The 16,428-nt window shown below is 41.9% G+C and overlaps 1 protein-coding gene and 1 pseudogene across 2 annotated transcripts in view; both read left to right on the forward strand.

The window, feature by feature from the left end:
• Positions 1-16,428, forward strand: part of LOC123928052 (T-cell surface glycoprotein CD1a-like) — a 73,022-nt gene that overhangs the window by 36,219 nt on the left and 20,375 nt on the right. The gene's annotated exons all lie outside the window — the stretch shown is intronic.
• Positions 5,357-8,752, forward strand: LOC123928055 (annotated as a pseudogene).

The following is a 16,428-nucleotide window of genomic DNA, read 5'->3' on the forward strand; positions in this document are numbered from 1 at the left end:
AAAGAGGAACCCTCTTCCACTGTTGGTGGGAATGCAAGTTAGTGCAGCCACTTTGGAGAACAGTGTGGAGATTCCTGAAGAAATTAAAAATAGAGCTTCCCTATGACCCTGCAATTGCACTGCTGGGTATTTACCCCAAAGATACAGATGTAGTGAAAAGAAGGGCCATTTGTACCCCAATGTTTATTGCAGCAATGGCTACGGTCGCCAAACTGTGGAAAGAACCAAGATGCCCTTCAACGGATGAATGGATAAGGAAGATGTGGTCCATATACACAATGGAGTATTATGCCTCCATCAGAAAGGACGAATACCCAACTTTTGTAGCAACATGGACGGGACTGGAAGAAATTATGATGAGCGAAATAAGTCAAGCAGAGAGAGTCAAGTATCATATGGTCTCACTTATTTGTGGAGCATAACAAATAACATGGAGGACATGGGGAGATGGAGAGGAGAGGGAGTTGAGGGAAACTGGAAGGGGAAATGAACCATGAGAGACTATGGACTCTGAAAAACAACCAGAGGGTTATGAAGGGGTGGCAGGGGGGTGGGGGGGTGGGAGGTTGAGGAACCAGGTGGGGGGTAATAGGGAGGGCACGTACTGCATGGAGCACTGGGTGTGATGCCAAAACAATGAACACTGTTATGCTGTAAATAAACAAATAAAAATAAATAAAAAAAAATGGACAGGAGACATGAATAAGAGAAAATTTGGATGGAACACAACTACATGGAAGTTAAAGAACATCCTACTAAAGAATAAATAGGTCAACCAGGAAATTAAAGAGTAATTAAAAATACATGGACACAAATGAAAATGAAAACATGGCAGTTCAGAACTTTTGGGATGCAGCAAAGGCAGTCCTAAGAGGGAAGTATATAGCAATACAGACCTTTCTCAAGAAATGAAAAATGTCTCAATTATAAAACCTAACCTTATACCTAAAGGAGCTGGAAAAAGAACAGCGATACAGCCTAAATGCAGCAAGAGAAGAGAAATAATAAAGACTAGAGCAGAAATCAATGACATAGAAATCAAACTAACAGTAGAACAAATCAAGCAAACTAGGAACCTCTTTGAAAGAATTAATGGACTCTGAAAAACAACCTGAGGGTTTTGAAGGGGCGGGGTGGGAGGTTGGGGGAACCAGGTGGTGGGTATTAGGGAGGGCACATATTGCATGGAGTACTAGGTGTGGTGCAAAAACAATGAATACTGTTATGCTGAAAAGAAAAAAATAATAAAACGGCCTACTAAAAACAAACAAATAAACAAACAAAGAATTAATAAGATCAACAAACCCCTAACCAAATTTATCAAAAAGAAAAGAGAAAGGACCCAGATAAATGAGATCATAAATGAAAGAGGAGAGATCATAATGAACACTGAAGAAATACAATTATAAAAGAATATTATGAGCAATTATGTGCCAATAGATTAGGCAATCTGGAAGAAATGGATGCATTCCTAGAAACATACAAACTACCAAAACCAAAATAGGAGGAAATAGAAAATCTGAACAAACCCATAACCAGCAAAGAAATTGAAGCAGTAATCTATACTCTCCCAATAAATAAGAGTCCAGGGTCAGATGGCCTCCCAGTGGAATTCTACAAACTTTTAAAGAAGAATTAATAACTATTTTTCTGAAGCTGTTTCTAAAAGAAATGGAAAGAAAACTTCCAAACTCATTCTATGAAGCCAGAATTACCTTGATCCCTAAACCTGGCAAAGACCCCACCAAAAAGGAGAATTATAGATCAATATCCCTGACGACCATGGATGCAAAAATTCTCACAAAGATACTAGCCAATAGGATCCAAAAGTACATTAAATGGATTATTCACCACGACCAAGAGGATTTACTCCTGGACTGGAAGGGTGGTTTAACATCTGAAAATTGATCAATGTGATACATCACATTAATTAAAAAAAAAAGGACAAGAACCATATGATTCTCTCAATGGATGCAGAAAAAGCATTTGACAAAATTCAGTATCCTCTATTGATAAAAACTTTCTTCAGTATAGGTAGAGGAACCATACCTCAATATCATAAAAGCCATATATGAAAAACCCACAGAAAATATCATCCTCAATGTGGAAGAAATTAGAGCTTCTCCCCTAAGGTCAGGAAAATGACAGGAATGTCTATTCTCACCACTGTTGTTCAGCATAGTACTGGATGTCTTCGCCTCAGCAATCACAACAAAAAGAAATAAAAAGCATCCAAATTGGCAATTTTCACTCTTCACAGATGGCATGATACTCTATGTTGAAAACCCAAAGACTCCACTCAAAAATTGCTAGCACTCATACAGGAATTCAGCAAAATGGCAGGATATAAAATCAATGCACAGAACTCAGTCATATTTCTATACACTAATGACAAGGCAGACGAAAAGAGAAATTACAAAATCAATCCCACTTACAATTGCATCAAAAACCATAAGATACCTAGGAATAAAACTAACCATAGGGGTAAAGGACATGTACTCTGAAAACTATAGAACACTTATGAAAGAAATTGAGGGAGACACAGAGAAATGGAAAAACATTCCATGCTCATGGATTATTTATGTTGCCCAAGGAAATCTACACTTTCAACGCAATCTCTATCCAAATATCATCAACATTTTTCACAGAGCTGGAACAAATGATCCTAAAATTTGTATGGAACTAGAAAAGACCCCAAATAGACAAAGAAATGTTGGAAAAGAAAACCAAAGTTGGTGGCATCACAATTCCAGACTTCAAGCTATATTACAAAGCTGTAAGCATCAAGACAGTATGGTATTGAGACACATAGATCCATGGACCAGAATAGAGAACCCAGAAATGAGCCACAACTCTATGGTCAACTAATCTTTCACAAAGGAGGAAAGAACGTCCAATGGAAAAAAGACAGTCTCTTCAACAGTGTTGGGAAAATTGGACAGACACACTGGAAGAATGAAACTAGACCATTTTATAACACCATACACAAAAATAAACCCCAAATGGATGAAAGACCTAAATATGAGAATAGAATCCACCAAAATTCTAGAGAACACAGGCAGCAACCTCTTTGACCTTGACTGCAGCAACTTCTTACTAGATACATTGTCAGAAGCAAGAGAAACAAAAGCAAAAATGATCTATTGGGACTTCAAGATAAAAAGCTTTTGAACAGCAAAGGAAACAGTGAAGCTACCAGTCAAGCTACTGAATGTGAGTAGATATTTCCTAATAAAATGTTTATTAAAGGTTTAGTATACAAAATACATAAAGAACTTAGAGAACTCAACACCAAAAGAACAAATAATCCAATTTAAAAATGGGTGGAAGACATGAGTAGGCATTTCTCTAAAGAAGACATCCAGATGGCCAACAGACACAGGAAAAAATGCTCAGCATCTCTCATCATCAGGGAAATGCAGATCAAAACCACAATGAGATATCACTTCACACCTGTCACATTAGCTAAATTCAAAAACACACAAGAAACAAGTGTTGTAGAGGAAGTGGAGTTAAAGGAACTGTTGTACACTTGGTAAGAATGCAAATTGGTGCAACCATGGAGGAAACAGTATGAAGGTTCCTCAAAAAATTAAAAAGAGATTTACCATATTATCCAGTAATTCTACTATTGGATATTTATCTGAAGATTGTGAAAACACTAAAATGAAAAGACACATGCACCCCAAAGTTTACTGTAGCATTATTTACAATTGTCCATGTATTGAAGAAGCCCTTTTGTCCATAGATAGAAGAATACAGAAAAAAAGGTGTGGTATGTACCCACAATGGAATATCACTTGGCCATAAAAGTTACTGAAATCTTCCCATTTGCAGCAACATGGATGGAGCTAGAGTATGATGATAAGTGAAATAATCACTCAGAGAAAGACAAATACCATATGACTTCTTCATGTGTGGAACTTAAGAAACTAACAAAATGAACAAAGGAAAAAGTGACCAAGGTAAAAACAAGACTCTTATCTATAGAGAACACAATACTGGTTCCCAGAGGGGAGATGGATGGGACGTGGGGGAAATAGGTGAAGGGGATTAGGAATACATTTATACTGATGAGCACTGAATAATGTATAGGATTGTAGAACCCCTATGCTCTTCCCCTGAAACTAATATAATATTTGTGTTAACTGTACAGGAACTTAAAATAAACCAATGAAAGAAAAAATAACTCAGCACACCAAAATATAAAGTTCTTTTCTTCCCAGGTAGACTTAAATGTTCCTTGATTTAAAGTGATTGTATTGTGAAAACTGTATTTTCATGAGTGTAGTGTGGTGCTTGGATCCAGGCAGGTGTTAAGTGACTATTTGGTGAGTGAATATATATTAATGTAAGTTAGATGGAGAGGGCATTCTTCAGATGTTTAAATGTCCTGTCGTCTCTGTGATGGCTCCTGGTTCCTCCCCTATGAATAATGGCAGACTGGTGGTTGCTGGTGCTGTTACACAGATAATCATGGGGGAATCTGGACAAGCGAATAGAGCAACTGTGAAAAAGAAATCCATGGGCCCAAATTGGTGCCTAGGGCTAGGCTAAGTCCCTAAACCTTGCTTTATCCCTAACCTAGCTTCAGTTTTCACTGCATCCCTCAGTGATAATTCTCTGGTCTGCAGCATTGAGGTGCTTTTTCACATGGACCCTCTCCATTCCCCAGGGAGAGGAGGTCATCTGCATGGTAAGACCCTCTTTGCGCTCCCAATTAAGGGAATAAACAGCTGAAACCCTCCTTTTCTTCATTTTCAATTTCCTTCCTATAAAATCTACCCATTTATACATCTCTTCAGAGTTCCCTCTACCCGTCAGATGGGATGCTGTTCCATCCTTGAATCACTTAATGGAAGCAACTGGATATTCAAATTTACCTGGCTGATTCTTTTGTTGTTTTTGTTTTAACATCAACAGTGAGAAGTCAGATATATGAATGACTGTAATGGGGAAATGACAGGAAATAAAACACATGGGCGTGTAACAAGGGCAGTAGGGACAGAGTGACAGCAGGGCCCAGGGCTGTGTGTTGGGAGCCATGTGTTTTCATGTGTTATTATCTGGATGAGAAGGAAAGGCCTGAGAGGTGGGGTGATTTTCCATGCCACACAGGACTGGTTCTGTAGCAACTGAATTAGGGGATGGACAGCAGGATGGAAGCTGGTGACAGGGAGAAGCTGGAAGCCAGAGAGGAGGGTCAGATCAAGAGAGGAAGTGAGAGTCTGAGTAGGTCTCCAGTGTTGAGGGAGGAGCACATTTGCATTTTAGCAGAGACTCAGGGAAAGCTTGTGTGTGGAGAAGGAAGTCAGAAGAGAGGGGCTGTGTGTGTGGGGGGGTAGGTTTGTTAGAACAGACATCGAAGGCTGACTTGTAAGAGAAAGAAAACATCTGCAAATACAATGCTGTTTCTGCAACTTGTGTTGCTGGTGTTTCTCCTCCCAGGTGGTGACAGTGAAGATGGTAAGAACTGTGGCCCTACCCAATGGGTACACATGTGAGTGTGTGTGATGTGTGTGTGTGTACCAGTATTTGTGTGTGTAATGTGTGAACATATGCTTGTGTGCCTTTAAATATGTGTATATGTGTGTGTTGTGTGAGTATGTATGAGTATGTGTATGTTTGTGCCTGTGTACATCTCAGCATGTGCATGTGTGTCGGTGTGTGGGGATGTGTCTGCTTTTGTTTGTGTGCATAGTGTGTGCATATGTGTGCATCTGTGCATATGGTTGTGTGTTTACAGGTGTGCATTTGTGTCTCTGTGTGTGTGCACTCATGGTGTGTGTTCCTCCCCATTTATCTGGGGACCAGAGTGCCAGCCTGGTTCCTTCCTGAGCATTCCCACATCTAGGACTCTTCTTCTGAAGGATGTGCTCTTCTTCTGAAGGATGGGTACGAAGCTCAGTGTTCTGGGGCAGTACATGTCTCCTGAGATAAATATGGCTTCTCTGTCCTCCAGATATTAGATCTCCTCCCTGTACCCTCTTCTCCATTCTGTCTCCTTCCAAATGCTCTCCTATTCCTCAATCTGTTTTTTGCCCACAGCCTTCCAAAAGCCAATCTCCTTCAGAATTATCCTGACCTCGTCCTTTTATAACCATTCCTGGACACAAAATCAAGGCTCAGCATGGTTAGATGAGCTGCAGACTCATGGCTGGAACAACAAGACCGGTGCTTTCATTTTCCTGTGGCCTTGGTCCAAGGGCAACTTCAGTAAGGAGAGATTCACAGAACTGGAAAGAACATTCCATACAAATTTGATTAGACTTCTTCAGATATTTAATTACCATGTCAGCGAATGGCAGCTTGAATGTGAGTTCACTTCCCTCCAGGGTGGGATGGAGGTGGCAGGTGTGTGTGCCTCCTTGAGTTCTTTCTTTCTCTAGGATAGAAACCTACTGGCTTCTGAATTTCACATCTCCCCATAATAAATCTGGACAACACTAATCTAGGCAGAGGGTAGAAGCCAGACCCCAATTCTGGTAAAATATCATGTCTTTTGCTACTTTCCACACCTCTCATTGAGTGCAGACTGAGCTCTCCAGTCCCTCACTAGTGACTCCTGACACCACACTCTCCTTGGCCTCCAATCAGGCACACTCTGCTCCCTCACTCTGTGAATGACTCCTTGAAATGAGTTTTCTCCCCATTCGGTCCTATTAGTGAACTCTATTTATGTGTTCTCTGTACCCACTGCAATCCCTTCAACTTAGGGTTTTTTTTTTTTTTTTTTTTTTTTTTTTTTTACCACAGCTCTCATGCTGAGCCCTTCCCTGTCCTCCAGCCATACCATTCATGTCTCTCCTTCAACAATTGTTCCTTCTTCAAGCCTTCACCTCTTCCCCTGTCTGCATCAACCACCACTTCCCCTTTGTGTGAATGTCCCCCCAAACCAAACTGATCTATTCCTTCCAGTTCCCTAAACTTCTCCCTCTCTTCCATCATCCTTGGCTTCCATGCATGTTATTTCATTTCTTTCCCTCCCCCTGTCCTGTAACTCACAGTCTCTGTTCCCAGATCCCTTTCAGGTACAGACTGCAGGAGGCTGTGATTCCCACTTTGGAGATGTATCAGTAGGCTATGCGAGGATTGCTTATCAAGGATCAGATCTCATGAGTTTCCAGAACACGTCATGGTGGCCATCTCCAAAGGGAGGAAGTAGGGCTCAGCAGGTCTGCAGACTATTCCATCAGTACCATGTTTTCAATGAAATACTACACACCCTCCTCAGTGATTCCTGCCCCCGGTTCCTGTTGGGTCTTCTTGATGCAGGGAAGGCATATCTCCAGCAACAAGGTCAGTCCTGGTCCCTTCCTCCATGAATTCTCTACTCTGTACTCATAAACTTGTACCATTCCCTCAAATTCAAGGTGAGAAGGAGTCAAGAGGAGAGGGGACAATAGTAACAGATCTCTAGATGTGGAAAGATGTTTCTATAAAGTGATATGAAGACCTACTCTCTCAGTCTATAATTACCTGTTCTGTGTCTGCAGTGAGACCAGAGGCCTGGCTGTCCACTGGCCCCAGTCCAGGTCCTGGCCGTCTGCTGCTGGTGTGCCATGTCTCTGGCTTCTACCCAAAGCCTGTGTGGGTGATGTGGATGCGGGGTGAGCAGGAGCAACAGGGCACCCAGCGAGGTGATGTCCTGCCCCATGCTGATGGGACATGGTATCTTCAGATGTCCTTGGATGTGAAAGCCGGGGAGGCAGCCGGCCTGTTGTGCCGGGTGAGACACAGTAGTCTGGGAGGCCAGGACATCATCCTCTACTGGGGTAAGAAAGATCTGGAACCCACCTGGGAAAGGGGGCCTATATTCCTCTAACAGAGCAGGAGAATCAGATGAAAAATAGGGAATTCTAGGGACTCCAGACTACAAAGGACCAAAAAGTCAGTAATCCAAGAAGTAGAAGACCTGAGGTTGTGGGTTCTGCAGATGTGGGAGGATGTGGAGGGCTGTTGAAGGTCCATATCCGAAGGGGGATGGGAGAATTGAAAAGAGGAAAGGCAGGTGGTGAGGCAAAAGGTGACATGAGAAAAGAAGACCAGTGAGGTACAGTTCAACCCAGATAGTTGAGAAGTAACCTCCTCTGTGCACCAAAACCACAGAGCAGCCCCACTCCATGGGATTGGTCTTCCTGGTGGTGATAGTGCCCCTGGTGCTTCTGGCCGGTCTGGCATTATGGATTTGGAAGCGCTGGTAAGTCTCTGGAGCCACCTTCCTGTTCTTTCCCAGGTGTTTCCCCCAGTTTCAGTCTGTCCTCAGCCCTCCTTCTCCCAGTGCTCTTCCCCCTGCAGTCCTCATCTTCACCTGCTGCAAAGTGACTCCTCTGTTCCTCCCAGGAAGATACACTGGAGACAAAATGCACTGGCTTCCCTTCTGACCAAGATCCCAGCAGCCCAGGCTCCAGTACTTACCTAAACCCAATTCAGCGGTGATGTGCTTGGAATACTCTGTGTGCAATTTTGTCTTTCAGTTGTGCTTAATGATCAGTTGTCAATATAAGTTCAGTGTATTTTAGTGGGGTTTGCTCTGTCTTGGTTCTGGAAATTAAATTTCAAGAATTTTCTCTGAACAGAATAAAGTCCCAGCAACTCCATGAGTCATCAGGCATCACATGTCACTTCTTCTCATGAGCCCTCTCTGAATTAAAGTAGAAATAGTCTCTGCCTTTTGAAAATTTAGATCACATTTTCCTATACCTTCGTAGATCTATGCCTCACTCCCTACCTCTTTTTACCCCCCCAGTTAAGATCCTTTTCCCTTCTAATTCTTAGGATTTGGGGGGGAAAAGTCAATGCCTTTTTAATAATTGCATGCTTGCAAGGTGTCTCACCTGCATGAAAAATGTCCTCAATAAAAACCTGTGTGTATTTATGCCACATTTATAGATTTTTTTCCCTTTTAGTTTCTGACAAGTTTGTAGTAGAGTAGATGTTTGATGCTCTTATGTTAAATCTTGTCACTTGGTTAAGGGAATTCACAGTCCTCTGTATCTTTTCTGATGTGCCTGAGCCCCTGAGGAGAAACAGATTTTTGCCTGTGACCATTCCAGTTATTTAACTGCAGAAACTTGTTGCAGTGGACCTGTTGTCTGATTCTTGGGGCTGATGGCAGGGAAATGAATGTTTTCTCTTGTCCTGGATGATAATGTGTGGGGTATAAAGTCTCAAACAGGTACAAGGCATTATTCAGCACCAGAGAAGCATTCCTGAGGATGAACCCTACATGCAAGAAGGCAGAGAAATTATGTACATGAAATTTTCCAGGAGGATACATCTGAAGTGTTTCACCAAAAGAAAGTTGAAGAAAAGAATAGAAAAAGAAACAAGATGGTCCAGAGGGAGGAGTTAATATGGTGTAGTAGTTGGAGTATCCCAAACTTGCCTGGACCCTCAAACACAGCTAGATAAATATCATATCATTCTGAATATCCAAGAAATCTATCTGAGGACTGGCAAATCTGAGGACTTGCACCAGCTAGAGGCAGAGAAGAGGCCACATCATGGAGGGTGGGAGATGTGAAGACATGACTTGGGGGAGAAATGGATCATGGGTGCTGTGGAGGGGAGGGAATCCTGATTGAAACCAGAAGAGAGAGAGAGAGAGAGAGAGAGAGAGAGAGAGAGAGAGAGAGAAGTATGGAAGAGATCACACAAGGAAAACACATCCCCAAAGTCAATGACTGGGAAAATGAGAAGGGCTCATTTCTGAGTTTTTGCAGCCAGTGGGGCTCAACAACGGGAGTTTTAGGTCTGCACCTTGTGTAGAGTCCAGTGGGTGCTGCAGTGCTTCTGTGGAGGAGGGCAGGATACCAAAGAGTATTCTGGTGTTTCTAATAAAAGGGTTGGGCACTTAAAATTCTACGTTAGGAAATCCAATGAAATGTCCTAGAATTCAGAGTGTCCAAAACCCATTAAGGTATATAAACAGTTATGCCTGGGCCCAAGGTTAACTTAGAGGCCTCTTCTACCAGTAGGGCTGTAAACCCCAGTACTCAGAGGACGGAGGCCATCCCTATGCCACAGGACCTAGATTCTTAGACAGGAGTGTGAGCAAGTGTTGGGAAGGTCCCAGTATTTGGATCAAGACTCCAGGGGCCAGTCCACTTCTCTCATGCACATGTAAGGACAAGTGCTTCTAGAGGTCTGGCAGATCCATTGCCGGCGCCCTTGTAAGTACCTGACGGAGGGTCCCAAAAGCTTTTGTCATTTTAGGGTCTCACTCCAGAGACTGCTCCTCAGGTCCCTTCAGGGCCTCATAAAAAGGCTTGTTATTAACCCAAATTGGGGTATCCATATTGGACAAAACCCTGCAATACTAAAAAGGAATGAAGGTGCTATTTTGTGGAGGGAGTATTCATATTAAAATGAGACCCTTATGGTTGTCAGAGAGGCTCTTAGTCCCTGGAGTTAATAATAATCCTAGGATTTGAACCTTCTGAAAGGAAATTTGGGCCTTTCGAGGGGAGATCTTATAGTTCAGAATGGAAGCTCTGAAGCACCAGGATGGTATTTGTGTCAGAGGTGTTGTCATCGGGACTGCAGATACGTAAATCATCAGCATATTGAAGTAAGACACTGCGTCTGGGGAGCAGAGGTGTAGAGAAGTCCTTCATTAAGTTCTGTCCAAATGAATGTGGACAGTCCCTAAAGGCCTGAGGGAGGAGAGTCCAAGTTACCTGTTGAGTAACCTAGTGGAGGGGTCCTGCCACTCAAAGGGAAGAGGAGCTGGGAATCCAGGGCACTGGGATACAGAGGAAAGCGATTTTTTTTTTTGCTTTCTTTTTGTTTTAAATTTTTAAAAAATTCATTTTAATTAACATATGTTGTATTTTTTCCAGTGGTAGAATTCATTATCACCAGTTGCATACATACCCAGTGCTCATTCATTCACATGCCCTCCTTAATGTCCATCACCCAGTTGCCCCATCAACCCACTTACCACCCCTCCAGCAAACCTCAGTTTGTTTCATAGAGTTAAGAATCTCCTATGTTTATCTCCCTCTCTCATTTCCTTTTGTTTTTCCATCCCTTCCCCTATGTTCACCTGTTTCATTTCTTAAATTCCACATATGAATGAAATTCAGTGATATTCATCTTTCTCTGACTGACTTATTTTTCTTTTTTTTAGACTTTTTTTTTAGATTTTTAAAAATTTCTTTTCAGCGTAACAGTATTCATTGTTTTTGCACCACACCCAGTGCTCCATGCAATACATGCCCTCCCTAATACCCACCACATTGTTCCCCCAACCTCCCACCCCCCCACCCCTTCAAGACCCTCAGGTTGTTTTTCAGAGTCCATAGTCTCTCTTGGCTCATCTCCCTTTCCAATTTCCCTCAACTCCCTTCTCTTCTCCATCTCCCCATGTCCTCCATGTTATTTGTTATGCTCCACAAATAAGTGAAACCGTATGATAATTGACTCTCTCTGCTTGACTTATTTCACTCAGCATAATCTCTTCAGTCCCACCCATGTTGCTACAAAAGGTGGGTATTCATCCTTTCTGATGGAGGCATAATACTCCATAGTATATATGGACCATATCTTTATCCATTCATCCGTTGAAGGGCATCTTGGTTCTTTCCACAGTTTGGCGACCATGGCCATTGCTGTTATAAACATTGAGATACAGATGGCCCTTCTTTTCACTACATCTGTATCTTTGGGGTAAATACCCAGTAGTGCAATTGCAGGGTCATAGGGAAGCTCTATTTTTAATCTCCACACTGTTTTCCAAAGTGGCCGCATCAACTTGCATTCCCACCAACAGTGTAAGAGGGTTCCCCTTTCTTCACATCCTCTCCAACACATGTTGTTTCCTGTCTTGCTAATTTTGGCCATTCTAACTGGTATAAGGTGGTATCTCAATGTGGTTTTAATTTGAATCTCCCTGATGGCTAGTGATGATGAACATTTTTTCATGTGTCTGATAGCCATTTGTATGTCTTCATTGGAGAAATGTCTGTTCATGTTTTCTGCCCATTTTTTGATATGATGATATGATTATCTGTTTTTTGTGTGTTGAGTTTTAGGGGTACTTTGCAGATCCTGGATATCAACCTTTTGTCTGTACTGTCTTTTTCAAATATCTTCTCCCATTCCGTGGGTTGCCTCTTTGTTTTGTGGACTGTTTCCTTTGTTGAGCAGAAGCTTTTGATCTTGATGAAGTCCCAAAACTTCATTTTCGCTTTTGTTTCCTTTGCCTCTGGAGACATATCTTGAAAGAAGTTGCTGTGGCTGATATTGAAGAGGTTACTGCCTATGTTCTCCTCTAGGATTCTGATGGGTTCCTGTCTCACGTTGAGGTCTTTTATACATTTTGAGCTTATCTTTTTGTACAGTGTAAGAGAATGGTCCTCTCAATTGATGCAGAAAAAGCATTTGACAAAATCCTGCATCCGTTCCTGATTAAAACTCTTCAAAGTATAGGGATAGAGGGAACATTCCTGAACTTCATAAAATCTATCTATGAAAGACCCACAACAAATATCATCCTCAATGGGAAAAAGCTTGCAGCCTTCCCGTTGAGATCAGGAACACGACAAGGATGCCCACTCTCACCACTCTTGTTCAACATAGTATTAGAAGTCCTAGCAACAGCAATCAGACAACAAAGAGAAATAAAAGGTATCCAAATTGGCAATGAAGAAGTCAAACTATTTCTCTTTGCAGATGATATGATTCTTTATGTGGAAAACCCCAAAGACTCCACCCCCAAACTACTAGAACTCATACAGCAATTCAGTAACGTGGCAGGATACAAAGTCAATGTACAGAAATCAGTGCCTTTCTTATACACTAACAATGAAAATGCAGAAAGGGAAATTAGAGAATCAATTCCATTTACTATAGCACCAAGAACCATAAGATACCTGGGAATAAACCTAACAAAGAGGTAAAGGATCTGTACTTGAGGAACTACAGAACACTCATGAAAGAAATTGAAGAAAACACAAAAGGATGGAAGACCATTCTATGCTCTTGGATCGGAAGAATAAACTTTGTTAAAATGTCTATACTGCCTAGAACAATCTATACTTTCGATGCCATTCCGATCAAAATTCCACTGGTATTTTTCAAAGAGCTGGAGCAAATAATCCTAAAATTTGTATGGAATCAGAAGAGACCCCGAATTGCTAAGGAAATGTTGAAAAACAAAAATAAAACTGGCGGCATCACGTTACCTCATTTCAAGCTTTACTACAAAGCTTTGATCACCAAGACAGCGTGGTACTGGCATAAAAACAGACACATAGACCAGTGGAACAGAGTGGAGAGCCCAGATATGGACCCTCAACTCTATGGTCAAATAATCTTTGACAAAACAGGAAAAAAAATATACCATGGAAAAAGAGTCTCTTTAATAAATGGTGCTGGGAAAACTGGACAGCTATATGTAGAAGAATGAAACTCGACCATTCTCTTACACTGTACACAAAGACAAGCTCGAAATGGATAAAAGACCTCAAGGTGAGACAGGAACCCATCAGAATCCTAGAGGAGAACATAGGCAGTAACCTCTTCGATATCAGCCACAGCAACTTCTTTCAAGATATGTCTCCAGAGGCAAAGGAAACAAAAGTGAAAATGAAGTTTTGGGACTTCATCAAGATCCAAAGCTTCTGCACAGCAAAGGAAACAGTCAACAAAACAAAGAGGCGACCCACGGAATGGGAGAAGATATTTGAAAATGACAGTACAGACAAAAGATTGATATCCAGGATCTATTTATATAATTTTTTATTTAGATGTTTAAAATGTGCCAACTGGCACAAAGGATAGAAATGCCAGCAATCTAGGAAGTTCAATCCTAGATTGAACAATGGTCTTCAGCTTCAAATCCTCTGTTCTGCCCTCCACATTATAAGCCCCATTCAACATATGAATCATGTTATTAAAGTAGGACAAGTCATGTGTCTCAAAAAATTAAAATTAAAAAAAAAACTTTATATATGTATTTAAAATAATCTGTGAAATCACTGTAGATATTTTCTAGGTAAACTTTATAATGTTTGTCTTTTATCTCATTTCTCAATGTTAGAATACGGGTAAATTTTAGTGTTGGCATAATGGAGGTAATCATTCATCTTTATGATGATTTATGCTAGAATATGGGATTCTGTAGGTATTTAGACAGTTGGAAACTTCCTAAAATTAATGATTTTATAATGTATATTAAACAATTTATATATTGTATTCTGAGTATGTCATTAAAAACTTTTTTACAAGGAAAAAAAAGAAATCATATTTAGGTACACAGTACCTGAGAAGACCTGTCCTAAGAGGGTACAATGGTTAGTAATAATTGGGTGAAGAAGAATAACAGTCTTATAAGGGTGCCTGGGTGGTTCAATTGTTAGGCATCTGCCTTTGCTCAGGTCATGATCCCAGGACCTTGGGATCAAGCCCCACATCAGGCTCCCTCCTAGGGGGAAGTCTGCTTTCCCTCTCCCCATTCCCCCTGTTGGTCTTCCTGCTCTTGCTGTCTCTCTCTATGTGTCAAATAAAAAAGTCCTCTCTCGGGAGGGTTGCGCGTCCAATCCTAGTTCTTCTTGTGTTAAAAAGAAAAGAAAAGGGGTGCCTGGGTGGCTCAGTGGGTTAAGGCCTCTGCCTTCGGCTTAGGTCATGATCCCAGGGTCCTGGGATCGAGCCCCACATCGGGCTCTCTGTTCAGTGGGGAGCCTGCTTCCTCCTCTCTCTCTGCCTGCCTTTCTGACTACTTGTGATCTGTCTGTCAAATAAATAAATAAAATCTTAAAAAAAAAGTCCTCTCTCGGGGGGAGGAGTCAAGATGGCGGAGAAGAAGCAGCCTGAGACTACATCAGGTAGCGGGAAATCAGCTCGATAGCTTATCTAAATATTGCAAACACCTACAAATCCAACGGGAGAGCGAAGAGACGAAGAACAGCAACTCTAGAAACAGAAAATCAACCACTTTCTGAAAGGTAGGACTGGCGGAGAAGTGAATCTAAAACGACGGGAAGATAGACCGCGGGGGGAGGGGCCAGCTCCCAGCAAGCGGCGGAGCAATGGAGCACAAAATCAGGACTTTTAAAAGTCTGTTCCACTGAGGGACATTGCTCCAGAGGCTAAACCAGGGTGAAGCCCATGCGGGGCCAGCGTGGCCCCAGGCCCCGCAGGGTCAAAGAAGGATCGGGGGTGTCAGAGTGTCGGAGAGCTCGCAGGTATTAGAACGGAGAAGCCGGCTGCAGAGACAGAGCCGAGGACTGAACTCTCAGCTCGGGGTTACCTTGAACTGGTCGCGGGCTGGGTGAGCTCGGAGCGCGGCTAGAGGCTGGGGATACGGGAGTGATTGGGTGCTGTCCTCTGGGGGCGCACTGAGGAGTGGGGCCCCAGGCTCTCGGCTCCTCCGGGCCGGAGACTGGGAGGCCGCCATTTTCATTCCCGTCCTCTGGAACTCTACGGAAAGCGTTCAGGGAACAGAAGCTCCCAAAAGCGAACCCGAGCCAATTACTTAGTCCGGCCGCCGGTAAGGGCGGTGCAATCCTGCCTCGGGCAAAGACACTTGAGAGTCACTACAACAGGCCCCTCCCCCAGAAGATCAACAAAATATCCAGCCAGGATGAAGTTCATCTATCAAGGAGAAAGCAGATTCAATTCCTAAGACAGCAGAGCAATTCCAGAGGAGGAGAAAGCAAAGCACGGAACTCATGGCTTTCTCCCCATGATTGTTTAGTCTTGCAGCTACTTCAATTTTTTTTTCTTTTTTCAATTTTTTTTTCTTTTTTCAATTTTTTTTTCTTTTTTCTTTTTTCTTCTTCTGCTAAATTTTTTAAAACTTTTACCCTTTTCTTTTTTAACGTTTTTTGACTAGTTCATCTAAATATATATATTTTTTCTTTCTTTTTTATATTTTTTTATTTGTTTTATTTTTAAAATTTTTTTCTTTTTCTTTTTTTTTCTTTTTTTTTCAGAACCTGTTTTTATCCCCTTTCTCCCCCCCACAATTTGGGGTCTCTTCTGATTTGGTTACAGCGCATTTTTCCGGGGTCTTTGCCACCCTTTTAGTAGCTTATTTGCTCCTTCATATCCTCTTATCTGGGCAAAATGACAAGGCAGAAAAAATCACCACAAACAAAAGAACAAGAGACAGTACCGAAGGCTAGGGACCTAATCAACACAGACATGGGTACTATGTCAGATCAAGAGTTCAGAATGACGATTCTGAACATTCTAGCTGGGCTCGAAAAAGGCATGGAAGATATTAGAGAAACCCTCTCTGGAGATATTAAAGCCCTTTCTGGAGAAATTAAAGAACTAAAATCTAACCAAGTTGAAATCAAAAAAGCTATTAATGAGGTGCAATCAAAAATGGAGGCTCTCACTGCTAGGATAAATGAGGCAGAAGAAAGAATTAGTGATATAGAAGACCAAATGACAGAGAATAAGGAAGCCGAGCAA

Source organism: Meles meles, chromosome 17, assembly GCF_922984935.1.
Source record: "Meles meles chromosome 17, mMelMel3.1 paternal haplotype, whole genome shotgun sequence".
Lineage (NCBI taxonomy): Eukaryota > Metazoa > Chordata > Mammalia > Carnivora > Mustelidae > Meles > Meles meles.